Genomic DNA, 26762 nt, shown 5'->3' on the forward strand with positions numbered 1-26762 from the left:
AGCTTCAGCTGTCAAATTGCCCTCCAAACATACTTTTATGTCCAAAGACTGTCCTGTCAGCTATGGTCAGGGTGGTTCTTTTTACAATGGGCAGTGGTTATTGTGCACATGAAGAGCTGGTTGTCTTAGGTAATATTCCTATTACTGTGATAAAACATCATGAACAAAAGCAATTTGGGGAAGAAAGAGTTTATTTGGCTTACAGGTTGCAGTCAATCATCAGAGGGATGCAAGGCAGGAACAAAAGGCAGGAACCTAGAGGCAACCGAAGCAGAGGCCATGGATGAATGATACTCACTGACTTTCTCAGTTTGTTTTCTTATATACCCCAGGACTACCTGCCCAAGGATGGAACCACCCACAGTGGGGTGGGCCCTTTCACATCAGTCGTCAATCAAAAAAAAAAAAAAAAAAAAAACCATGGGCTGCCTTGCTTACAGGCAAGTCTGATGGGGGCATTTTCTCAGTTCTGGTTCTTTCTTACCAAATGACTCTAGATTATGTGAAGTAGACAAAAACTAACCAGCACACCAGTCAAAGTGACTGTTGTTTTGGTAAATTAACCCAATTCTCTCTCAAATGGGAGAAAATCAACAGACATCTGTTATCATCCCTCAAAGCTTAGGGGCCATCATGGAAGAAAGGATGGAAAGAAAGGTAAAAGAAGGAGGGAGGGTTGCAGTGTTGTATGGCACTGTCCTCAGACGTAACATTTTCATTCTCATCTCAAAATCAGAACAGCTGAGCTGGAGCGATGGTTTATCAGTTGAGAATACTTATCGCTCTTCTAAAGGGCCCAAGTTCAATTCCCAGAGCCCATATTGGGTGGTTTACAACTATGTAATCTACACACACACACACACACACACACACACACACAATTTAAAATAATAAAAGGTTTTTAATCAAAGCAGCTGTGGTTACCCACACACAAAAGACCTTCACAAAATCACGCCTATTCCCTCACATAAAGAGAACATGAGGTGAACAAACCCTCACCTGAGATTCCAGCCACTCCTTCCTGCACATGTGTGCACATACACACACATCAGCTGCAGGTAATCCTGCCTAAGATGCATGTTGTCTCAGAAACTGCCAGAACATAGGGAAGGGAGGGTTAACTGCAGGGAGAATGCCACCTATATACAGCTTTCAGGAGGTTGTCACCAATGATGGGGCAGGAGCAGCTATTAGAGGAGTCATTTATACCCCTGTAAGAAAGCCCAAGAAACGAGCTGAACTTGCATGGAATCATTATAGATGTTTGTCCAGATCTCTCCAGAAAGCTGTTGCATGAGGAAAATGAACAGAGAGGCCAAAGAGCCTGAGCTCGGGCCACACCCTTCCCAGCTGCTGGTCAGTGCTGCCCTCCAGACCTCAAACAAGGTATCTCTGCAGCTCTTTTCAATCTAGCAGCAAGAATGGAAGGGATCCTGGGAACAAAGTTCCAGCTCAGCCATGATGCTCCCACAGAACACGACTAAGTCTGCTGAGTACTTGGCACAAGACTAGTAGTCAGTGAAGATGCACCAAAGAAAAATTAAGGATTCTACTATCACTGGGCTTTAACTGTAACAAAGGCAATTTTTTAAAATGCTGCTGTTCAATTGCTGCTACAGTAAGACACTTACAGTTATTTATGGTCTACCATTGAGAAACAGGGAATTAGGGTTATATTTACACTCAATGTCACAGTGGCTGAATCAGGCAAAAGTTGCTCACCAAAAATAGTGTGATCCTGTGGGATCATGGACCCAGACCCCTTCTTCCTGCAGATCTGACATCACCTTATGACCTGGGTTGTCTACTGACTGGTGCTGTATCTAATATCTAATGGATATTAAATCAGTATCCCAACCATCAGTCAGAAGGGAGGGAGATGGGGATGCTCTAGTCCTCTCACTTTAAGGACATGCTCTTGGAGCTTCAGTGAACTATCCAGAGCCAAGGTGCCAGCCACACTTAGCTGCAGGAAAGGCTTAAGATGGCTCGGTATGCAAGTAATAGAATTCATATTTATATCACTTAGTAAAAAAGGGAAAGAATTGTGTGAGGCAACTAATAGTTATTATACAGCTATATAGGCAGTAGACAACAGCAGTCAATATCTCAGACACAGGAGTCAGACAACCCTGAATTCCATTCCTACTTCTATTTCCTAGCTGCTGAGCAAAGCAAGCGCCTCTTCCTAGCATCTATGTCCATGGGCACATAAGAGCTTGCTCATTACAACTCAGGCACTATTCTAAATACTTCGAATGTGCTGCTATTTGTCCTTTTCCTTTCTCTTTATACTATTTTAAGTTTTATGATTATAATTATCATTTCCCTTTCCTCAATCTAAGCCCTCCCATACATGCCTCCTCACTGTTTGATATTCATGACCCATTTCTCATTCATTGTTGCTATATACATATAAGTATGTGTATCTATGGATATATATGAATTTTTACACACACACACACACACAGGTACAACCTGTTCAGCCTGTAAATTTATGTTTTCAGGGCAACCATTTGGTATTAGATCACCAATTGGCTTCCCTGCAAAAGACTGGTTCTCTCGCTCCCAGCATTCCTCCGTTGCCTATTTGTAGTTCTTCCTTTGAGGTTGAGGTCTCCTGGGCTTCTCACTCCCTGTTCTTGTTAGCATCCTATTGTTGTTGTCCTTGTTCAGCTCTTTTTTTTTTTCAGGCAGCCATGCTGTGAAACTGTAGGGATGCAGCTTCTGACATTCTAAAGAGATCTCACAATGAGACAATCTCACCTCAAACTCTCTATGCTCTGGCTCTTACAGTCATTCTGCCCCCTTTTCTGCAATGATCCCAGAGCCTTAAGTGTGGCAGTTGTATCATAGATGCATTCTTTGGACTGAGCTCTACAACCCTGCATTTTGGTTGGTTCTCTTCTATAACGGTCTCTTGTTTGTTGCAAAGAGAAGTTCCCTTGATGAGGGGTGAGGACGACGTTTATCTGTGGGTATTAGGACAAAGATTCATAATGTAGTTATGGAATATGCTAGTTTAGTAAATTAGAGGTTGTAGGTTCTCCTCCAAGATTCATGACTTCATTAGTCTGGGTAGTAGGCTACTTTTCCAGTACTAGGTAAGATTTCCCAATTGTTGAATGGGTCTTCAGTCCAATGAGAGACCCTTTTGGTTTCCACCCAGGTATAAGTACCTCTAGTACACTAGGATTATGATGCAATGTTGTTTGTTGTGGTGGTTTATAAGCGCCATAGCTGAGTAGTACTGTCGGTTACTTCCTTCCTTTGGAAGCTTGCAGGTACCATGTGTCATCATGAAAGCTAGTCCTCAGAATAGAAGGCTTTCAGGTCAGTTCCAACTCAGGAATCTCTGAGCCCTATATCTGAGGTGCATAGTGTCTTTAGCAATACAGATTTGCCTTCCACCTCTTGGGAAAACCCAAGGTTGATAGCAATATCCAATAAGGTTTGGGAGTCTCTTGGACAAACCTGATTTTTTTTCCTTACGTGTGTGTGTGTGTGTGTGTGTGTGTGTGTGTGTGTGTGTGTGTAGACAAATTACAGGAGTCAGTTCTCTACTTCTACTGCATGAGTTCTGAGTACTGAATTCAGGTCCTCAGGCGTGGCAGCACATACCCTTCCCTGATGAGCTATTTCACCAACCCTGGGCTGGTAGTTTTAGTCTCACAATGAATTTGAGTCAAATACCATCATCCTCATTTTGTAGACAAGGAAGCAGAGGCTGAGAACAGAAATTCTCTTCCCAGGGTTATGTTTATTTGTTAACTTAAACTTGATTAATGAGTGCCTGTTCTGTGCCATGCCCTGTGTTGAGCTCTGAGGATACAAGCAAAGTAATCCATGGCCTCAGCCCTGCCAGGGCTCCTAGATGGGGAGATATGAACCTGGCCTGCTCCCCCACTCTTCCAGACTGACCCCTATCACACATGCTGAAGGGCCCAGGAGCTCAGTTTAGAGAAAGAATAGCCAAGTGTCCCTTTGTTTTGCCTTAGAACCCAGCCTGTGCCTGCAACAGCTATTTGAGGGTTTTGTTCCAACCCAAGCTCCATTCAATTTACTCATAGAGGGGTCTGCCTAGTTCTCAATTGAATAGTCAACTCTGCAGGTGTGTGGCCAGCAGATGCAACAACAGTGACCCCACATCCATCAGGCTCCACCTCATGGTCACCGAGTGCTTATGAAGCCACTCTACCTCAGGTCATTTTGTAGACAAAGATCCTGGGATTCATGAACCAAAATCGCTTCCCAAGATGACCCAAAAAGCACTGGAGGCAGGTCCTGCAGAGAGCACCACCAGAGGAAAGACAGAGGTAACTACCTAGCCTGGGGTTCAGAGGCCTTGGTCCAGGGCAAAGAGGTGGAACAACGGCTATTAAAGATCTCTGTGTCTTCTGTAGGAACAGAGGTATAGAGTCATTGACGGCTCACCAGGGACCCTATATGATGTCACGTGTTGGGGGGATTGCAACAAACAGTCAAAATGCTTCACAGGCCCACCACCACCACCAAGTGGGCTAGAGAAAGGGCTCAGTAGTTAAAACTAGTACTGCTTTCACGAAGTCCTGGATTTAGTTCCCATCACCGACATCAGGCAATTGACAATCAGCTCCAGCCCCTGGAGATTCCACGCTTTCTTCTGGTCTCTGCAGTCACCTGTACTTATGTGCACACAGATATACACATAATTGAAAACAAAATACATTTTTAGTATATTAAAATAAAAAAAGGTTCCATCCCTGCTTCCTTAGCAGCCAGCCCTTCAGAGAACTGGCTTGAGCTCCCACCCATCCCAGCCATAGGTCTTGACCTACTCAGCTGAGGCTAGCTGGCCCCTCCCTAAAAGGATGGAAAAGGCAAGGTGAAAGACCACCATTCATAGGTCTCAGAATCCCCTTCTGCAGAATCCTCTCTCATCTTGGTCTTTCCACTGGGGTAACGAAGCAGGCCATACCACAGTGCACCCTAGACATGTTTCAGACCTAGTCCCAGCACCCCCCCCCCCAGTATAGTGACAGTGCTGTCCTCTGGGGACCAGGAGAAAAAGAGGAGGGGCCCAAATGGACTATGAGATTCAGGGCTGACACTAGGCTCCTTACCTGCACTAAAATTTAGCAATGAGTATCTTTGGGGGGCTAGGGGCAGGACAAAGTACTAGCCAACCACAGAGCTCTAAACAAATTGGCAGGCACAAGCAATGCCTTCTGTAACTAGCGGCTCCCTTCCCTTTCCACCTGTTTGCCCAAGAGAAGAGCCAGGAGCAAACATCCCTCAGACCAGGTGGTGTCAGGGCTAGAGCTCAGTCCCTGGTTGAATCAGAATGACTAAGTGCCAGTGAGGAGAAGGGATTTTTCCAGGCTCACACAGTGTGGTACAGACCCAGGCAAGCAGAGCACTAGAATCTGCAGACAGCTCCACAAGAGCCTGTACCAACCAGGATGCTGTGAGGGGAGCAGGAGCCTCAGCACTTGGTGGTGAGACAAGCAAAATGAAATGCATGGTCTCATTCACTGCAGAACATTCAGGAAACACAATTTAGTGACATCCACATAGCATCTTCACTGCCTATTGTGTTGAGGAATATCCATCTGTGTTATTTGTGTGTTCTAACACTGGCCCCCTCTCCAAGACCCTTCCCCCTTTCCTGTTTGGCCTTTGAATTGGAAAGGGCTGTAAACAGGCAGGCGGGCTCTTTGCCCTGGGGGCGGGCCTGTCAACCAGCCAGGGGAAAGGTAGGAGCCAGGGGACCCCTGCCCCCACCCACCCCACACAGCCCAGCTGAAGAACTTGTAAAGACAGGATTTGTTTGTTTTCTTGGATCTGGCTCAGGATCTGGCTGAGGCCAGGCCCTTTGGGGAAAAGCAACTTTTAAATAAATGCTTCAAGATTGTGCAAACATTTCAGTAGTATTGGAGGCCTGGTGTTCTGGGTCAGAGAGGGGAAAAAAATACCCCGTCAATCACTCTAGAGATGAAAACCCGATAGCAAAGCGGCTGGTGAGGACAAGAGCTTGGGTTGCAAATCTCAGATGTGGCTGGCTGAGACCAAACTACACTTAAGCCCTCTCTCAAAAAATCATTTGCATGTTAATCAATAGAGCAGCCGGCTTGACAGACACGGAGAGCAGAGAGCAGAGCGCCAGTGCTCACTGGCAAAGAGCAGCCTGTGTGATGCCTGAAGAAAGGACTAAACGTGCAGGCACAGAACTGCTTCTGATAGTTCTGCAGTCCTGAATCAGTTGCTTGACATCACTTAGCATCAGTTTTCTCACTGGCAAATGGGCTTACCAGATTAATTTTATACAGACATTGTAAGAATTAAACACAGGTGGCAACAAAAATCCTGGCCCAACCCAAGAGCACGGAAGCCACGTCAGGGAGGTTAGCTGCTATTTTGTGGGACATTTCTTCTAAGCAGGGACTTAAATATGATTTCAGTGAGCCTCGAAACCCATGTGACACGGTCAGCACAGCCTCTGCATCTCTTCCCTGCTAGGTCCACACTGGCCTAGAGAGGGACTCGGCCCCTGGCCTCCGGCCTCAAGACCTTGAAGTGAAGAAGCTCAGAGCTGGAGTACAGATACGTGCACATGGATGCTCCAGGGTGTGGAGCACAGAGAGGGCCTTGGGGATGCCTGCTTCTGGGAAGATGGGACATCTGGGCTAGTGTGGAAGGGTGAGGAGGATGGACTCTGGAAAGGGCTCTCCAGATGGGAGGCCCTCCAAAGCACACCAGAATGCAGTTACTAGGCATTGAAGAGTCACGAGAGAAACAGACTGAGGTGAAAGAGGAGGGTCCTGTATTGGAAGGGTCCAGCTTGGTTTCTCGGCTGGGGCTGGCCGGCTAAGGCAGAATCTTGCCTTCCTCTGCTTCCCCACCATTCCCTTCCCTACAGCTGGGTGACTAAGACTTTGGCCCAAAGCTCGCTCTATGTGTATCTCTCTGCCAAACCTGTCTGAAGGGGCTCCAAGGGTTAGTTAGAGAGCTGTGAAAAGGTTAGCATGCTCCACCAACACTGGCACCACTGGGTGCCATGCACGTATGCACACATGGCACCTGACCCTGTGCAGAGCAGGGAAAGCTCCAATGTGAGTCCAGCCAGTGTAGCCAGTGTAGTATGGTGAGCTCACAAACTCAAACTGCCTGTTTCGCCTTTAAGAAGAAACTACCCCACCCCAGGCCAATTCATGAGTGTGTATATCCTAGAGGTCGGTCCCCAGAGTTCTCACTGTACATACGGGGAAACTGAGGCTCAGAGAAGGAAGAAGGTACTTCCAGCTTTGATATGATGAAGCCTAGGGGAAGAAGTCTTCCAGAAAGCACTGACTAGAGAGCCAGCAGGACCCGGTGTGGGAATGGCCGTTTGGGAAGGGTATTCTGCATCAAGAGAACAGCATGAGTGATCGGTCACCCACTGAAATCCCTGATGGCCTTGGGGAGAGCTGAGTTTCTTAGCCTGTCAGAGCTAGGAATGAGGCTGTGGGTGCTGCAGCTGAGGAAGTGCTGGCATGCAAGCTGGTTGGTGTTTCAAGGGAGCCCCCAAAGGTCCGAGGAAAAGAGCCATGGCATTGGGTCAGTAGTTTAGAGAAGTTCCTTTAGTGTGAGATGCACACAGTGCAGGCATGTCACGCGAGGGTGGAAAGTGGGTCTATTCACGAGGCACCAGAAGACAAAAGCCTCTCCAAGGAGTAGAGTGATGGTGACGGGCACCGAGGAAACACTGGACATTTCCTCTAAGCAGGGACTTAAATATGATTTCAGTGAGCCTCGAAACCCATGTGACACGGTCAGCACAGCCTCTGCATCTCTTCCCTGCGAGGTCCACACTGGCCTAGAGAGGGACTTGGCCCCTGGCCTCAAGACCTTGAAGTGAAGAAGCTCAGAGCTGGAGTACAGATATATGCACAAAACAGCCACCTTCAACCAAGGGACTTCAATCAGCTATGGGACTCAGAACAGGGACTTGGACTTCCACCGCCCCTTCTGCACACAAACCCAACCCCAGAGAATTTAGGATCCAGAAAGGAATCCTTGCAGAGAGTCGGAGAAATCTCAGCTCCCAAAGATGCCTTTTCGCCATTCCGTGGACTCCCATCATCAGTGTAGCAGCGCCGTGAATGGTGTTGCCTGACCCGCTGACAGGCCTGGGCCAGGCAGGGTTTGAACCCGGGTCCCAGAACTGGCAAGCGGCCTCTGTCTCGCCTCTGTTTCCTCCCTCTTCCGCCTCCCCTCTGCGGCTCCCAGTCCAGGGCCTTCCCCTCGTCGTCCACCTACGGCGCCGCCCCCGCCTCCTCCAAGTCCTCAGAGCCCAAAAAACGCGACACCTGGAGCAATCGCAGCCGCCCGGCGGCCTGGGCCTCATTATGGCCGGCCCTTATCGCGGCGTGCATCGCATTATTTCATTTCAAAGAATCCACTGAGAAGCCCGTCCCCGGCCGACAACAGAAAGTAAAAACACAGCTGACTCCCATTAGGGCCCTCTCACAGGCTCCGCGTGAGGTAATGAAATATGGAAGCGGTGAGATATGTAATGCTTTATTAAGCGGTCTCGGCTACAACGGCGTGCATGCCAATTACGCCTGCAGGCTACCGCCCGCCCCCGGCCGCCGGACCACCCAGCGTGCGCCCGGCCTGCGCCCCGGCCTGGCGGAGGAGCGCAGGCAGGAGGAGGGAGCAGGGAGGAGCGCGGGGGAGGCGAGAGGAGTGGTGTGTGGAGGGGAGGGAGGCGCACACGTGGAGGAGGAAGGGGCGCAGGGAAGAGGGAAAGGGTTGGAGGGAGGAGTGGAACACAGGGAAGAGTGAAAAAAAGAGGGAGGAGCACAGGGAGGAGGGTGAACCAGGAGGTGGACCGAGAACTAAGGAAATGGGGAGATGAAATGGGCAGAAGAGGAAGAGAAGGAGGGGAAGGGAGGAGAAGGACCACACAGGTCACTGCAAGCCCCAGTGGTTCTTTGCATGGGTGAGAGCCAGAGGACTTCCTGGAAGATCAAAAGGCAACAGCCAGAAATCCAGTTCAGAGATGGAGAGACACTCCTGAGGTCACAGGGATAGAGCCTTGCGAACTGAGGTCTCTCCTACCTGGTTGAGCATAGGAGAAATAAAACACTCCTGCCCTGGAAGAGCTCCCTCTCTGGTAGGGGTAACAGTAGCCAAGTCAGTGAGGAGCTAACGCAGGCATCTGTCAGTCCACCCAGGCCAAGGAGGCTTCAGCAGCAATCAATGTTTGTACAGTCTTGCAGGCTAGCGAGTAGCTATCTTAGATAAGAGCTCTCTAAGCCTATCCTGAAAGCTTTGGAGCAAGATATACCCAGAACTCATCTAAAAACTGCTATTGCTGAGCCAACAAGTGTCAACCAAGGCTGAGGGACAGGAGAACGGCAGAGATGTGTGAACCTAAACTACTCCAAGCAAGGAGCTGGGTGCTCATTCATTCTCCGTAGTTATTTTTCTATAATCTTGCTCCACAATAGGATTTCTTCGGGCCCTTCATTCCACCCTAAAAAACTAAGGTCAAGGGGCTGGAGAGATGACTCAACAGTTAAGAGCACTGGCTGCTCTTCCAGAAGTCCTGAATTCAATTCTCAGCAAACACATCAGATGCTGTGGCTCACAATCATCTGTAATGGGATTCAATGCCCTCTTCTGGTGTGTGTGAAGACATCTACTGTGTACTCACATACATAAAATAAATAAGTCTAGACCTCTGTTTTGATTGTACTGGTATCCTCGCCCCTCATTCTACAGACCCAGATCTGGAAAGCCATTAGTATAGCACAGGAAGAATACATGAGACTTTTAGCTATTGTGAAATTAGTATGCGGTGGGTACTTCATGAGCCTTCTGTACATTGACATCTTGCCTGGTCCTCAGAATGAATGTTTGAGAATCTTCTTGAAACTCTCCGCCTTTCACTCTCCTGTGTCTTTGGACTTGCTGTTCCTTCAGCCCTACGTGTCTCCTCTCTTTACCTGAGGTACTATTTAGGATTCCATAGACTTCAGATAGAAGAGCCCACAGCACAGTGGTTCAAACAGGAAAGAAGTTTGGCCCTTCCCACAAGTTTAGCCATGTCATGTGGTCCACAAGAAAAACAAAACAACAACAAAAAACAAGACAGCTGTGCTCAGCCAGGGCCCCAGCTTCCTACTATTTTGTGGATCCTCCACATCCTCAGAGCCAAAACTTGTTCCTCTACACCACAGCCATATTCAGCCTAGGGCCATGGTAGCATGCAGCTTTACCTCCATTCGCATTTAGTGTGGAAATTCGCACTCACACCTTCACGAAGCTGCAAGGAGTGATGGTAATTTCAACATCAAGCTGGGTGGCAGTGTGTCCTGTGGGACCTGGAGACCTGAGCAATGAGTCCTGCTACTCTGCACTGCCTCCTCTGGGAAGGCTTCCTGTATAACTTCCCAAGAGGAAGCGGCTGCCCCATTATGTATTTCCCCAGCCCTCTGTATGTTGCTTCTTCATGCCTTTCAGATAACCCTGTCTCTCCAGACAGCCCTTGGAGTGGCTATTTCCTCTTTTGCAAATAATCACTATAATCAGTCCTCTCTGGGTCCCAGCACAGGGCTGTGAGTTTATATGTGAACTTGTTTGCTCTTCCTACGGTCTTAGGGCTCTAATCAATGGGCATAATAATGATCCAGACCTCATGAGGTTGCTGTGAGGGTTCCTATTGAAATGGGGGCTGAGTTCATCCTCAGTAAACAGTGACTGCTACTGTTGTGTGAGTGTGGGTTGGTAAATGTTCCAATGGGTAGGGTTAGTCTAGTTAATGGCTTTGCATGACTTGCACTGCTCACAGCTGAACTGAAAGGCTAATCTCATTCCAGAGTGTGGATGGACCTGCATGTGCATCCAGAGGGCTCTTAATGAGGCTAAAAATGTTCTCAAACACACAACCACAGTCGGAGAAGGCTCTAATGCTATCTACCTCGCCTTGACTAAGAAAGCCTACTTACCCTAGCTAGTCAGAACCATGGCCCAAACTAGACTGAGAGCTGTAATGTAACTATTTTGTTCAATGATGGAACTAGAAGGGGGAGTAATTGACTAGATACCTGTAAAAAAAAAATCTCTAATACCTGTTCACATGAAGACCAAGTCCAAACTTGCAGGCTATGTAACGTAGTACATTTCCTAGTTGCACCAGTTGTTCTTACAGGAATAGACCCAACAGAGGCAAAAGAATCTCATGAGTCAACTTAGAATTGTTTCATACCCAGTTCCCTCTCTCCACCCACATCCAATATCTATTTTATTTCCCTTCTGAGAAAGATTCAAGCTTCCTCCCTTGGGCCATCCTTGTTATTTGGCTTCTTTGGGTCTGCGGATTGTAGCATGGTTATCCTGTACTTTATGGCTAATATCCACTTATAAGTAAGTACATACTATACTTTTGGGTCTGGGTTACCTCATTCAGGATGATATTTTCTAGTTCCATCCATTTGCCTGCAAAGGTCATGGTGTCCTTGTTTTTTCAATAGCTGAGTAGTATTCCATTGTGTAAATGAACCGCATTTTCTGTATCCATTCTTCAGCTGAGGGACATCTGGGTTGTTTCCAGCTTCTATTAAAAACAAAGCTTCTATGAACATAGCTGAGCAAGTGTCCTTGTGAGATGGTGGAGCATTTTAGGGGTATATGCCCAGGCATGATATAGCTGGGTCTTGAGATAGAACTCTTTCCAATTTCCTGAGAAACCACCAAATTGATTTCCAGAGTAGTTGTACAAGTTTGCACTACCACCAGCAATAAAGGAGTGCTCCTCTTGCTCCACATCCTTGCCAGCATGTGCTGTTCCTTGAGTTTTTTTTTAATCTTAGCCATTCTGGTGGGTGTAAGGCGGGATCTCAGAGTTGTTTTGATTTACATTCACTGGGTGGGAGAGAGAATGGAGAGAGGAGCAGGTTGGGGATGGGGGGCTGTTGAGAGTAGGATCAAGTGTAGGGAGAGCAGGGGAGAGAGAAAATGATGTGGGCAGGGGACATGGGTCTCTAGGACATGCTGGAGACCTGGGATGAAAAGAGTCTATGGGGTAACTCTAGCAGGGACCCCCTAGCAGTGGGGTGGTATGGAGCCTAAAGTGGCCACCTCCTGTGGCCAGTCAAGACTCCCAGTGGATAAAGACAGCAACCCAACCACAAGACCTTCTACCCAAAATGCTTCCTGAAAGATGTGCAAGGACAAAGATGGAACAGAGACAGGGGAATGACCAAATTGAGACCCATCCCATGGGCAATCCCTGACACTATTAATGATACTCTGTTATTCTTGCAGATAGGATCCTAGCATAACTGTCCTCTGAAAGGCTCCACCCAGTAGCCAATAGAAAGAGTTGCAGAGACCCACAGCCAAATGTAAGGTGGAGCTTGTAGAGTCTTGTGGAAGAGTTGGGGGAAGAATTAGGGTACCTGAAGAGGATAGGGACTTCACAGGAAGACCAACAAAGTCAATTAACCTGGACTCTTGGGGTTCCCAGAAACTGAACTACCAACCAAAAAGCAAGCGTGAACTGGACCTAACCCCCTTCCCTCCTCCCATTCTGCCACAAATATATAGCAGCTGTGCAGCTTGATCTTCATGCAGGTCCACCCCCCAGGGACTGGAGTGGGGGCTGTCCCTGAATCTGTTGCCTGCCTGTGTACCATGTTCCCCTAACTGGGCTTCCTTGTCCGGCATCAGTGGGAGAGAACGTGCCTAGTCCTACAGTGACTTGATGTGCCAGGGTTGGGTCATACCCAGGGGTCAGAGGAGAAAGGGAGAGAGGAATTGGGGGAGGAGCTATGTAAAGTGGGTACTAGGAGGAAAATGGAGTGCTGATATTGGGATGTTAAATAAATAAATAAATAAATAAATAAATAAATTATTAATTAATAAAATAAATGCTTTAGTACATTAGACATAGCAGAATCTTTACCAAATATTTGGTTTTTTATCTCTTATTGGTAAATTAACCTCAGGCTATTTCCTTTTTTTTTTTTAACATTTGTTTTTATTTGTGTGTGTGTGTGTGTGTATGTGTGTGTGTGCCATGTGTATGACAGTGCCAGAAAAGGCCAGAAGAGGGCATATGTTCTCTGGAACTGTAGTTACAGGCCATTGTGAGTCACTTGATATGGGTCCTGGGAACCAAACTCTGCTGGTCTGGGAGAGTGGCAAGCACTCTCCCTTAATTGCTCTGGACCATGTCTGTAGTCCCTAGTTCCATTTTCCTTGGCCATAGCACTTTGTAGATCTGTTCTACACTTAAGTCTTATGAAACCAGCATGTATATCACAGTCCCAAGTCAGCCCCCAAGATGAGAAGCAAGCACTCAGGCACTGCTGTGTGTGCAGTGTGACTTCAGTTGTGCTACCTACAATAGGACCCAGAGCTGACTATCAAATTTGGACCCCTAATTACTTCTTTCCTTATCTTCAGAAATAGTTAATTTGCTGTAAAAATAAGGTTTCTGTTGTGCAGGAGACAGCCTGTCACCTACCTGTCAGTGCAGTTCCTGGCAGTAAAAACTACCCAGTCTCTTCAAATAAATCAGAGAGTGCTCTGGAGTGGGCCTTACAAATTGATCCATCAAATCCTATAAGCTAGGCAATGAACACGTGCCTGCCAAAGCTTCCAGCTCACTTTTATTTTTTAAAAGAAAGCTATTCAACTTCCAGAAATATGCAGACATGGAGGGAGAGACCTGTGTATTTATCCAAATGGGAAATACTCATAAAATACTAATATTCTTCAGTAAGTCTTGAGACTGTACTGTTGTTTGGGGTGGAGAAAGAGAGTCTTGGGGACAGAATTCAGACCCTCAGACATGCTGGGCAAGTGCTCTCCCACTAACCTGCACTCCTTCCCTTGCCCTATCCTGTTGATTTTAGTGGGGTAGAGGTCACAGTTAGGCATGGTACTTGATGCCTAGAACCCAGTGCTTGGGAGGTAAAAAGAGGATAAAGAATTCATGTCTAAAAACATTCATATGAATACCATTGTGTGAACTAAACTGGTTACATTTAGGAGTATATATATATATATATATATATATATATATATGCATAACAATTAGTGATAAAAGAAACCATGAATTTGAAATTTGAAAGAGAGAGGGAAGGGGTATATTGGAAGATTTTGAGGAAGGAAAGGGAAGGGAGAAATGTAATTAAATTATAATCTCAAAAGTAAAAAACAAAATCAAGAGTTCTAGGCTAACCTTGTCTGTATGGTAAGTTCAGGACTAGCCTCAACTATATGAGGTCTTGTTCTAAGACTGAGGGATGGGGAGAAAGAGGGAATGAAGGAAGAGGGAGGGAAGGAGAAGCAAAGGGGAGCAGAAGAAAAGAAAGGGGAGAGAAGAGAGGGGAAAAGAGAAAAGAGTTGAGTTCACACACATCAAGCACAAAACCACATTGCCGTGACATTCTGTAGTTACTGAGGAGCCAAAGGGCTGCAGTAAACTGGGTGTTCCTGTGCGCTCTCAAGCATTGATTGTGACCTTCGCATAGGGACAACTAAAGCTAGCAATTAATTTTCCTAAGTATGCACCTCTTATGTGTCAATTCTTTCTACTCGCTGAGATGTAATTAAATCAACAGGGCATCTGGCAAGTATCCTCATAATATCAAGAAACTCCAATTTTTGGTTGGTATTGAGCCACTTGTTAGATAAGGAGTTGGTCATCTTGTCAGGACCTGTGTTCTGACCCTGCTCGTGGCATTAAGTTCCTCTGTCAACTAGTGCAATCACCTTCATGATGACAGCACTTGTCTTCTGACTCCATGATGTCTAATTTTATGTTTTTTTTTAATTGGTGTGTGTGTATGTATGTGTGTGTGAGGGGGGGGGGTATGTGTGAGTGTTGGGTGCATGTGCCTAGCATGTATGTGGAGATCAGAGAACAGCTTTCACGAGTCAGTTCTTTCGTTGCAGCCTGGTTTTTGACTCAGACTCTGTCTCATGTCTGCTTTACTCTGTGCCCCAGGCTAGCTGACCTCAGAGCTTCTGGGATATTCTCCTATCCACTTCCCACCTTGTCCTCGAAGTGCTGGGATTACAGATGCATACGCCACATCCGGTTTTCTAGGGGAGTTCCCAGATGGGATTCAGGTTGTCCCACTTTCATGACGAGCACTTTTACCTGCTAAGCCATCTCACCAGATGCTCTGTCTTAATCTTCTGGCTTTATTGATTTCTTGCTATTTTTGTCTTCTACCTCTCCTCTCCCTCCTCCAGCCTCCCTCTTTTCTTTCCTCCTCCTGTTCTTCAGTGATGAAGATGAAAGGGTTTTTTTTTTTTTTCTCTGCTGGTGGTCAACATCTTTCTTTTTTCAGATCTAGAAGGGAAAACGGAGCCTAGACGTCACCTTGGCTTTTCTCAACACCTGCAATTTCATTCTGTACAGCCCCCTGCCCCAGGTCATATCAGAGAACACAGAAACCAGCCTCCACATATTTTGCTTGTATGTGTCTTAAAGACTAAGTAGAAAGTTCTGAGCATCTTGTTGGAGAAAGTGAGCCAACTCCACCCTTGGTGCCCCTGGAGCTGAGTTAGAGTCCTACCTCTGCCAGTGACCAGCTTTACAATGGTAGGCTGTCACCTTGCCTGTCCATTCATGCAATGGGACTTCTCAAAGAGGCTGGTGTTAACATTGTTCAAGGCCCTGTTTGCTACAGCACCTGCCATATAACAGTTGCTTAGTAAGAGTTTGTGGACAGTCTAATAAAAGGGGAGCACTTCAAGAGTGGAGAAGCAGAGAAGGGAACAGTGTGGAGTGTGATGGGAACCTTATGTTCTGCAGTTGCAAAAGTGGCCACAGATTCTTCCCTTCGCATCAAGAGGTGGTTTTCTGTCCTCACCCTTTGGTGCTCGTTGGCTGTGTGCTTTACTTGGTCAATGGGCCATCAGCAAATGTGATGTAGGCAAAGGATGAAAACTGAGCTTTACCTATTCTTGCTGCCTTTGGGACCTAGTGGCTGCTACTATGGGAAGAATCTCAGGCTAGCCCACTGAGTGCTGAAGAGACACATCGCCCAGGTACCCTTGTCTCCCCAGTCATCGTCTGGCTGTCACTGTCATCTGATCACAGATGGACTATGCTATTGCTGCACGATAAATTACCTCCAAAGCAGATTTTAAAAATTGCTTTTCATCCTCACAGCTTCCCTGGGAGCAGTTTAGCTATGTGATTCAGGGTCAAGATAACATAAGGCTAGAGATAAGTTGCTAAATTGAAACCAGTGCAGTTGCTTCTAGTTGCTCTTCGTTGGCAGGCCTGAATGCCCCACCAGAGGGATTGGTGCCAAGGTCTTTGATGCCTCAACATGAATCTACCCACAGGACTGTGCACTTCATGGAAGCTAGGTTTCTCCCAAGAAATTGGCATGGTGGGGAGCAGGGGAGGGGGAGAGGGAGAGAGAGAAGGTGAGAGAGAAAGAGAGGCAGAGGACTCAACACATAAGGAGCAGTGTTTCATAACCCAATCTCAGAAGTGATATACCATCACTTCTGCTGTTTGTTATGATACAGAGTAGGACCACCTATGGATTGTGAATGCTGCAAACAGAGGTCACAATAATCTTCAAGCATGGGTTGGTGGCCACAATGTATGATCTTAACCAAGAATAACAGAAGAACCAGTTCACTGAGTCTAGATCTAGGTACCAACCCAAAGCTTATAAATAGTAACACTGCCACTATGTTTGGAGAACTCAGTCAGGGCATTAGATAATTGATGCAAACATCATAGGCCCCAACAACACTTCCTCTTCTTCCGCTCACTAATCTGGTCACCAGCAACATAGGCCAGAGCCTGAGCTGGATGTCTCGACAAAGACTGCAGATGGCTTGAGTCTGCCTGTTACAGCTCAAGAAAACTAACAATGAGCCAGATCCCTCTTTCTGCCAGCAGCTGCCAATAGAGAGGTCTACCTTTCTTCTATCCAGCTCTCCTCCTTCTCTGGAACCACCTCTTTCTTGGGCACTAGGCTTGGAGGAGCCTGGGCTGACAAGAACAGGAAACACCCATCACACTTGCCCCAAGTGTAGCCATGGTTCAACACACATGTACGCCTGCTTCAGAGCTTGAGTCTCAGAACCTAAAGGGTCCTCCACGGTGAGCCTCCTTGGCCTCTTATTAAAAAGATGGGGAAGTGTGCCCAAAGTCACACCACACACCCATAGCACTCTGACTTCCCGCCCTAGGCTTATTTCTATGCAGTAATGACGAAGCCCATTACAAGTCTGGTGACATTTCTGCACAGAAAATGTATTTTTTTAATATTGCCCATCTGGGACTCTGAGAAAGGCCCAGGGCAACAAGAAAGAACCAGAAATAACAGGAAAGGGAGAAGTGAGCTCACTGCCTGGTTACATCCCACTTGTGGCCACTCTTTTGTGCTTTCTTCCTACTCCTTTCAAACCAGAGCTCTGCCTCTTCACATAATTGTACCAGACCGAAACAGCTAACCCTACCTATACAGTAGTCCCTTGTCTACAGATTAATTTTGCAGTTACATAAGGTCAGGCAGGGTCTCAAAAGTATTAAATAGAAAACTTCTGAAAATAAACAATTAGTAAGTTTTGAAATGTGTGTTGCTGTGTAGTGTGATGGAACTTCACATTGCTCGGCTCCGTCTGGCTGTGAATTGGTTCTCAGTCCCTCATCTCCACACTGTATAAACTATCCACTGAAGACCCAGTTGCCATATTGGTTACCGGGTTAACTGTTGCAATATCACAGTGCTAGCTCTATGGAGCCCTTACTTTATTTAACAATGGCCACAGGGAACAAGGGTAGTCTTGTTGGAAATTAGGATATGCTAAATGTGAGCTGTAAAATGCTTCTATCAAATAAAAAGATGAATGTTCTTAATAAGAAAAAAATCTTAACCTGAGGTTGTTCAGATCTTCAGTAATAACAAATCTCATATCTATGAAATTCATATTTCATGAATAAGAAAAAATAATAAAGAAGAAGAAAAAAGAAGTGTGTGAATTTAACAGGCACGTCTCAAGCAGCTAAAGTTATGGCTACAGTGTGCGGCCAGTGTTAAAATGAAGAAGGCATTGAGTGTGTGTGTGTGTGTGTGTGTGTGTGTGTGTGTGTGTGTGTGTGTGTACATGCACGCGAGCACGTATGCGCAGGAAGAGATAGAGTATACACAGGTTCCTTTTCTGTGCTCCCTATAGTTTGGGCATCCACTAGAGGTCTTGCAATGTACCCTTCCCCTATGAATGAGCTATAAGCTCCATGACAGGTTCAGCCTCTGCTTAGAGGTTTCTGGTGACCAGGCACTCGCCACTCACATTGGTTAGGAAGAGTTTTGAGAGAAACCCACCTCAGTTCAAATCTTAGATCTGTAACAGATGGCTGTGTGGCCTTTGGCAAGTCATTTGACCTCTTCATACCTACAATTCCTCCTCTGAAAAGCCGAAGTGCTTCCTTCTGAAAAGGGTTACTGTGATAATTAGCTTTACAAACGTGTGATAGTCACAGAGAATCATGGCGGTACAACAATTAACGCATAGAGCTAAGTCACAACTGGGTGGACATACACAGGATCCTGTCCCTTTGCTCTGCCTGCTTCCTTCCTGGATACTTAGCCCACCAGGATTGTCTACTGGACATTTACAGTGTCCCAGAGATCTCTCCCACTGCCCAACTCTCTGCTGTATACTCCCCCATTCTCCAGCATGTAAGCTACTACTGTTACCTCAGAGAGCTGGACCTGGAACAAGCCAAAGTCTCCCAAGTGTGAAATCAAGGAGGAATAGGCCATTTGAATGAAAAATGCAACACCAAAGCCATGGGGCAGGGGAGCTCTCCCAGTGTGCAGGTCATCTTTCACAAAGCAAACCAAATTTGCAAGCAGGTTACTGTGTGAGAAGTTGTCGGACACTTAGGGACAGGAACTGGGAATTCATTACACCTTCCCATTGTGAGTCAGTGTGCAAACCAGACAAGAACCTTTGCGCGCGCATGCACACACACATACACACACACACACACACACACACACACACACACACACACTGGTTTATTTTACCTCTGTTTAAGCAGCTCCGAGGCATTCCATGGCCTTATTTGTGAGATCCCCATCTATCAATCACTGCCCTTCCTCATACCCTCCACCCTCTCTGTTCTGTTCTGGTCTTCCATGGCTGCTGTGTGAAGACATCATCAACGGGAACATAGAAATTTCAGGAGTTGGGGTGGAGCACTGATCCAACCACTTCCTTCCTGCTCAATCACTGGGAGTCCAAGGGTGGCCAAATGCCCCTAATGGGAACGGCTGCTGTGAGTTCACCCAGGTTTCAGTGACTTCTCCCTGATGTCTTATCAAGGTTCCTGTCCTACCAACCACACCGGCAAGTTCCATCCCTTTCTGGCTTCCTAATCTCTGTCCACAGCTTTGTAAACAGCACCTTTAACTATTTGCAGGCTGGTAAGATGGCTCAACAGTTAAGTACTGGCTGCTTTCTTTCAGAGAACTGGGGTTCAATTCCTAGCACCCATATGGTAGGTCACAACCATCCAGTTCCAGGGAATCTGATGTTCTCCTCTGGTCTCCTCAGTTACCAGGTCGTACACACTGTGCACAGACACACAGGCAGGCAAAACACCTATACACATAACCTAATTAAAACTTAAAATAATAATAATAATAGTAGAAATAATAATAACAATAACAATAACAACAACCACTACCACTACTACTACTTACTACTGCTTATTTCCATACCTAGAACAAGGCACTTCGAGGACAGAAAGTTGATCAGCAGTTACCACAGGTAAGCAGACATAGACCAGATGGAGAACTAGCAGTTCATAGACGAGCTCTTTGGCCAAGAAAGATGGCGTGGTTCTGGAGAAGAGAGGCCATGGTGGTGCACAGTTGTGTGAGTGTGCTCAGTTCCATAAACTGTGTACTAAAAACTGAAATGATCTTTTTAGATTTTTTTCTTTGTCTGTGCTAGAGCGCTGGGATCAGGCTCAGATTAGACATGGTGGGCAAGCACTCTACCACTACATCCACAGCCCTGCCCAAGATGGTAACTTTTATGCTAAATGTTTCCTGTGTATGTGTGTATGTGCACTCATATGTGTGTATATGTGTGCATGTTCATGTGTGTGTGTACATGTGTGCACACTCATATGTGTGTGTGTACATGTGTATGTGTAGAGATTGTAAGGCTTGGGAAGTAAGTTCTCTTACCTGCTAAGTCAACTCAGTAGAGCCTTTACTGCTGCCTTTTCACACTCACCTACAGTAAGCAACCTAAGCATGCCTCCAGTCCCTGCCTGGCACTGTTTCCAGGAGACGCTTCTACAATAGGTCCCAAGTTCCTAAACCTTGGTTGGACTCAACTCCAGAAGCTGGAGATCAGGCAGAGCAACTGGACCCTGTGGAGGCCATTTCCATTGATCCATAAAAACTCAATATCCTATGTAATGGGAGACATTTTCTGTTCCCCAAGATATTGAAACTCTAACCCTCAATGTGAGGATATTTGAAGGAGCCTTTGGAAGTTATCAGGATTAGTTTAGGTGTCAAGGTAAGGTTCCCAAGATGGAATTAACACCTTCATAATAGAAGAGATGTAAGATCTTCTTCCTACTCCTTTCTTCCCTTCCTTTTCTTCTTTCTTCTTTATCCCCTTTCACCTTCTCCTTCACTCCTTCCTGTCTCTCTACCCAAGATGAGAATATAGGGAAAAAAAAAAAGGACGTTAGCCCTTCCCAGAACCCAGCTACTCAGGCAGCTGGCACTTTGATCTTTGTGAGAAAATACATTTCTGTGTGTGAGCCACCCAGCCAATAGCATTTGTTCCAGCATCATCTGGAGACTGAGGCTCTGGGACAGTGTGGTCTTTTGGAGTTGCACACATACCTGAGACAAGTCTGCGAGACTGGCTCCAGACCAGGGTCTCCTGGTCTCTGATTCACACACTGACTCCAGCTCCCTGACACAACTGGTGAGTCAAGAGAGACAGCCTTACTCTGCCAATGTCTGCATGACCTAGGGTAAGTCAGTCTACTCTCTGTGCCTTGGTTTCCCCTTTTGTACAATGAGGAAGTTAGCCAACAATAAGTAAGCTTTTTTTTCTAACCATCAGAGTGAGTCTTTCCTCAAATAAGCCCTTACAAAGAAAGCCAAAGTTAAAGCAAAATAAACTCATGGCTACTTAGATTGGGAATAGGGTTGGAGGCTCGGTCTCCCCTTCTCTGCATCCCCAATGCTTATTATAAGCTAGCTCTACATCTAAGGACCCCTAGAGTTCTATGACAAACCCTGCCTTAGAAAGTCCTCCAAAGCGCCCCAGGGTCTGGCAGGATGTCATTGGAACAGTGCTGAGCACCGGGGTTCAGTGTCAACTTTTGCTAAATGAATGGAAGGTCCCCTGAAAGGATCCACAGCCTCTTGGGTAGAAAGAGCATTGGAGCCCAGGCCTGAAGACCACCAAAAGGAGACACTCCTATAACACCCTGATGTATCAGGGACTTCTGGGCCCTTGTGCCTCCTGCTGTCTGAAGGAGGAATCTTGCTGTTCCCTAACCCAAGCAGCCTGCTACTTCTAAACACAAACCGTAGGCTAGGCTGTGGCCAAGAGCAATATTTTGTCAGTGAGTCTATTAAGAAAATAATGGAATAAAAGAAGCCACCCTCACAAAATGATGTACAAGCTTCCCTTCTATCTGCCACAGCCTGACGAAAACTGAATGGGCCCTTCCAGATTGGGCCTGCAGCCAAAAGCTTTAAATAATCATTAAAAATGTGTGTGTGATTTATCACTGGGGACAGGCTGGCATGGGGCTTCAAGGCAGCCACTTACTCAACACACGGGCGCTGCAGTCCATCGAGTCTGGCCACTTCTTCCTCCGTTCTGGTTTATGGACATGGGTGTGGCAACCCTCCTCCCTCCCAGGTGACCTCTGTCCTGTGGACATTCCCAAAGCAGGAGGGACCTAGCTATAAATGGTCTCACTCCCTTCTGACAAGGAAAAAGCAAGCTATGATGACATCTAATGTCTCCTGAGTGTGTGGGACCCTGGCCAGGCGCGTTTCAGGCATTACCTCATCTGATCCTCTGGACAACTCAGTGGGCTGAGTACTATCAGGATGAGTGTGTTTATATTAGCCTAGGAAAACTGAGGCGCACAGATGTAGGTAACTTGCTTGCTGAGAGGCAGCAAAGCAGACATTCAAACCTGTTGTGCTTGGTTCTTGGATCCTTCATGGAGGCTCCATGTGGCCCTCTAGAGGATCGACTTCTCTCCTGTCTTCACATTGGGATTCCCAGTTATCTCCCTCCTTGATACCCTGTAAGACTCTGGGCAGAGACTGCCCTCTAAGCCTCCCGAGGGCCCCACTTCTATTTGTCACTTATACACTGTATGAAAAGGTATTAAAAATACACACTGACAGTGGCTCCCCAGTCCTCAAGACCTTGCCTGCAGTCTTTTCTTCAGCCTCTACTGAGGCTGAAAGAATCATTAGAAATAGATTGTTGGTGGCCTGGGGTGGAAGGTGGTTCAGTCAGTAAAATGCCTGCTGTGCAAACATGAGGACCCAAGTTCAAATCCCCAGCACCCATATAAAAGCTGGGCACCAAAACCAGAGGCAAGAGTCCTGAGGGAGACCATGAAACATGTCCAGTGATACTCGTTTCTGAGGAGTCCTAGAACTTTGCATCACCCCACCGTTCCTTATTACCCATGGATCCCCATCACCATCACAACTGTGGCTTGTGGCTCTGGTTTCAGCAACATACAGCTCCCCTCCAGCTGGCATCTCCATGGTCCAACTCCCTCACCTGTCTTTCAAGGTTAGCTGAGCTAGCCACCCGGGAAGCAGTCTCCAGAACAGAGACCAGACCATGCCTGGACACTCCCCCCTTGGATTCTGTACAACCTCCGAGTCTATCATTAGACCTGCCTTCTAACCAAGCAATGTGTAGCCAATGCTGGGAACAGCCACACACAGATAGCAGGAACCCTGTCCTGAGACTGAAGGATCAAGTGGTCAGATGACATGAAGGCAGCATAGACACAAGACATGTCCTTGAAGACAAGTGACCTCTAAGGAGGTGGACATGCAGGGTTTCAGTGCGGGTGAGGGATCCAGTTAGACTACAGTGTGAGTGACATCTCTGAAATTTTCTGTGTGACTTCAAGCAGATACCTGTACTTCTCAGGGCTTCTTATCTATCAAAAGAGACACTGTGGGCACTCAATAGGAAGTACGTGTAATTTGCCTAGAGAATTTGAACAAAAGATGTCAGTGTTGGTCTGAAGTGGCAGGAGAGAGAGAGTTATAGATGAGATGCTCTTAAGACTCAGAGAAGAAGGTGAGAAGACCCAGAGATTGAAGAAGGCTTCCTGGAAAAGGCAGCAGTAGATCTGAGCCTTGAGGGAGCAAGGCTTCAGTAGAAGAGGGGGATTGATTGGCACTAGAGCACAGAACACTAGCAAACCCCTGAGTGTGGTGAGAGGCGCTGGCCAGTGTAGCTGAAGGCCACAGATACCAGAGATTGTATTGTGCTCTTTGCTAACTATAATTATGGTAGCAACAATTTCCCCTCAGTCTCACCATCTGTAGAATGGGCTGCCAGAGTCCTGGAACCTCTGCACCCCCAGCCCTTCAGGACATTTCATTCTGCACTGCCTAAGCTCCCAGGCTCCTAAATGCTTCCACATGTCAACCCTGACCCGCACAGCTCCTTATCTTCATCTGCACAATGTGGCTAGCCAGCTCTGCTTCTTGGCTGTGGGATGGCCTCCCTGTGGTCCTTGAGCAGACATTTGCCTCAAGACCACCAGGTATGGTGCCCAGTCTCCACCAGAAATATAACATCTGCCCCAGGGTGGTGGTCTCACCATCTCTCTTTTCCTGCTTTGGCCTCTGCAGTGCTGAGGGCAACATAGGTTTGCTTGAGGTCTGCAGGGATGGGGATGTTATTGTTCTCAGGAAACTCCAAGGGCCAGTCTCAATGCTTTCTGGCCCTTATCAGAAGATGCTGTAGGCTTATTGGTGAGGTCTCACTCCTGCTCCCAGGGCTCCCAGTTCCCAAGTGTCAGGTTTCAGAGATGTGAGTTGAATCCCTGCAGGGGCAACAGGACCCTCGGATTCTTGAAGCAGAGAGACTGGCAAGGCTAAGAATCACTCCCCTTTAGGTCCCCTGACCCTCACTGATATCTGCAGGTACTTGGCATTTGCCTTTCAAGCTGGAATATGAGAATTCTAGAATTTTGGCACCTGAGGATTCAAGAATCTTCAAACAGATAGAATCTGAGGCTATCAAAACCTAGAGGTGTTGTTGAATCTTACACTTCTAAAATCCTGAAATTCTAGACTCTCATAATCAGATCATGCATACAGGGAAGAGATGGGAATTCATCGCTTCCTGACTATGTGGCACTGAGCAAGTGATCTAACATCTCCGTGTTCTGTTTCCTAACCTGAAAAATGGGGCCATGCTATTTTCCACTTCTTAAGGCTGATGTGTGAACTAAATGGGCTGCCATGTACCACAGCACTTAGAACAGAGCCTGGCACATGGACTTCAGTACTATGACCACAAAGTACTGGGTTGTGACAGCAAGCAGCATGCACTTGAACAAAGGACATGGGGCTCCAGAGGATTCAACCCCATGGGCTCCTGGTCAGAAAGCCCACCCACACTAGGTCTTGACTCACACAAGTAAATGGACATTATTTTAAGCCACTAGGTATGCAGTAATTGTTCAGGTCAGTAAGAACACCTTTCAGTCAGAACATAAGTCGCCTTGCTACATTCTGTTGGCTGAAGGAGTCACAGGTGAGCACAGATTCAGTATGAGTGAGAACCCCATAGCACCTTGCACAGCATGAGGTATGGTCTCTAGTGGACTATCTTTGGATACCAGCAATCAAAAGTACTATCAATTCCTCAAGGCTAAATCCCACCTTGACACTGTGTCTGGCTGACACTTTTCTGGAAGGTAGAATACAACGTTGTGTTAAGAAAACTGTTTGATGGGGTCGCTGGGTGCGATATTAGAACTGAGCTCTCATACTGAAATCATCATCTACTTTATCCCTACCCAAACCAAGTGTGTCCGCCCTAGAAAGATTCTCAAGGGCCACGTAGCTTGATCCTCTGCCACGAGGGAAGTTGAGCCCTTCAGAGGGAAAGAGATTTCCCAGTGTCCCACAAGCAGCCACAGACAGGGCAAGAGATGAAGTACCTGGATGTTCAACCTCTAGATCAGCTGAGCTAATGAACACTCTGCTCTGTCCCCAAAGGAAGAAGCCCCACAATGCCTTCACTTCAGAAGAGGACAGGTAGAGTGAAACTTTCCCCAAAGAGACCACCAGAGACTCCAGACTCTGGAGAACAGGCACCAGAGCCACACTGCACACTAAACACGGTACATCCCAATCCTCTGGCCCACTCTGGATTCCAGGAGAATCACATGTCCCGTTCTTCACCAGGGATGAGAGTGATATCCAGACAAGGAGGTAAACCCAGAAAGACTTTATGGACTCTCCAAGAGTTGAATTTCCTGGGCAGTTTTGCCCACCATTCCTCTTTCCACAACTAAGGGCCCCTTCCTGTCACCCCAACCCTAGCCCATCTCGTCCATCTCCAGTGAAAACTGCCACATACTCCTGATTATCTTGTCTAAAACAATGTCTTCCTTCTATCTCTGTGGACTTCTGCTCTTTTTCATAATAACCCTTCACGATCCACAGTAATCCTAACCATTGACTTGTTCGTTTAGCATGTGTTTTCCATGATAGCTGAGCAGCTCCAAGGGTAATAACCTGGATGTTCCTCACCACCATATTCAAGGATTCGGACACAAGCAATACTTGTGTTGAACAAAGGAGTGGGTGAATGCAATTGGAATTAAGTCTTGGACAGAACTTCAGTACTAGTCCAAGCAAGGATAGTATCTGAGTCCCCAGTCTGTACAGCAGTGGTTTTCAACCTGTAAGTCATCCCTTTGGAGGTTGAACGACCCTTTCATCATGGTTGTCTAAGACTATCAGAAAACGCAGATATTTGCACTACAATCCATAACAGTATCAAAATGACAGTTATGAAATAGCAATGAAAACAAAGGGTTGCAGCCCTAAAAAGGGTGAGAATTTCTGCTCTAAAGCGAAGAGCACAAGAAGCTGCCCTGTGCCCACCTGCACTAACCCCTCTCCTCTCCATCCTGATAACATGCAGAAACCAGAATCTTTACTGACATGAATGGACAAGTTGCCAAGAAAGTCCCTAGATGATACACATTTTGAAATAAGTAAGGTCTGTTGGTATAAATCCCTCTATTGACCTCTCTGAGTTTACTAAAAGCATGCTTTTATGTCACACCCCAGAGTCCTTAGTCAGTACCATTTATGCGTTGTTACCCAATGAATTAATAAATATATCGATAGATGAGTGGATGCTTGATGGATAGCTGAACTACTTGATGAATTGAGGATGGATAGTGGGTGGATGGATGGATGGATGGATAGGTGGGTTGATGGGTGGATGGATAGATGGATGGATGGGTAGATGGATGGATGGATGGATGGATGGATGGATGGATGGATGGATGGGTAGGTGGGTTGATGGGTGGATGGATAGATGGGTAGATGGGTAGATGGATGGGTGGATGGATGAATGGATGGGTGGGTAGATGGATGGATGGATGGATGGATGGATGGATGGATGGATGGATGGATGATGGATGAACAAGTAGATGAAAGGAGGGAGGAGGGGAGGAT

The 26762-nt window shown here is 46.7% G+C and overlaps 3 long non-coding RNA genes across 3 annotated transcripts in view; 1 reads left to right on the top strand and 2 right to left on the bottom strand.

Annotated features, from left to right (window-relative positions):
- Gm33655 overlaps nucleotides 1-26762 on the bottom strand; it is a 327030-nt gene that overhangs the window by 236497 nt on the left and 63771 nt on the right. The window lies entirely within an intron of this gene.
- Nucleotides 2680-11465, bottom strand: 9130410C08Rik. The gene is made up of 2 exons (XR_868022.1): nucleotides 11426-11465; nucleotides 2680-4659 (listed from the first exon to the last, which is right to left on the bottom strand). It is a non-coding gene; the product is annotated as an RIKEN cDNA 9130410C08 gene (long non-coding RNA).
- Gm12830 (predicted gene 12830) overlaps nucleotides 8307-26762 on the top strand; it is a 34447-nt gene continuing 15991 nt past the window's right edge. Inside the window, exon 1 of the long non-coding RNA NR_033617.1 lies at nucleotides 8307-8502. This is a non-coding gene — a long non-coding RNA (predicted gene 12830). The remainder of the gene's footprint in view (nucleotides 8503-26762) is intronic.

Source organism: Mus musculus, chromosome 4 (assembly GCF_000001635.26).
Source record: "Mus musculus strain C57BL/6J chromosome 4, GRCm38.p6 C57BL/6J".
Lineage (NCBI taxonomy): Eukaryota > Metazoa > Chordata > Mammalia > Rodentia > Muridae > Mus > Mus musculus.